The following is an 869-nucleotide window of genomic DNA, read 5'->3' as shown; positions in this document are numbered from 1 at the left end:
CCGCCCAGGAGTGCGCTGGGGCAGAGGCTGCCGCTGTACTAGGCCAGGACTAGAGGCCAAGCCTGGAGTGCGGGGCGGGGACACGCCCACAAGGAGCCTCTGAGCTGGTGGGACTGAGGAAGGCCTCGGGCAGTGCTGGGCCAGAACGCAGCGGCTGGCAGGCAGGCTTCGTCCCCTGGCCCCAGAGCCAGGCCCCCTCAGCCCCCCTGGGCTGCCAGGTGGCTTCCTGTGCCATCTCAGCCAGGACTGGGGAAGCAGAGCATCACCTGCCGCTCTCTGCAGTGGACTGTCATCATCCACACTCTGCAGGAGACCAGGCAGCAGCAGAGGGGACCAGACATGGTGGCAGGGGCCAGAGGCCAGCTGAGGCTGGAAAAGCTGTGGCGGGGAAGTGCCCTCTCACTGTCCAGCCATGATGTCTCAACCGGACTCACGCCCTCCCCAGGGTGACCTGGGGCCTAGATGGGCTCCAAGGAAGGGCAGGGGCAGCCTGGTCATCCCCACCACCGTCCCCAGCTCAGGGCAGGACGGGGGAGTGCAGCACACACGAGGCCGGAGGGGCTGCCCGCCACAGCCAGAGGGGGCTGGGTGGTCCAGGCTCAGGGCAACTCCCGTCCAGCCTCCCCTCACCGGACCACCTGCCCCACCCAGTGCAGGGACAGAGGTGTCTCTCTCTGGCCAGGCCCAGCTGCCCCAGGCCGGGCTCCACTGCAGCTGGGGCTTGGACGCCCCTACCCTTGCTGAGGAGGCCGTTCCTCCCCCAGGGGAGCCAGGGAGGCTGCCTCCTGTGGTGGGCCTCCCCGCCCACTGAGGCTTGAGCTCAGCTGCCTCCACCAGGAGCACAGGTGGAAGACCCCGCCCCAGGGGAG

This window comes from Marmota monax, unplaced genomic scaffold, assembly GCF_021218885.2.
Source record: "Marmota monax isolate L192 unplaced genomic scaffold, Marmota_monax_Labrador192_F-V1.1 WCK01_AAM20220418_F8-fsc00220, whole genome shotgun sequence".
In the NCBI taxonomy this organism is placed as follows: domain Eukaryota; kingdom Metazoa; phylum Chordata; class Mammalia; order Rodentia; family Sciuridae; genus Marmota; species Marmota monax.
Note: the sequence above shows the minus strand (reverse complement) of the source record.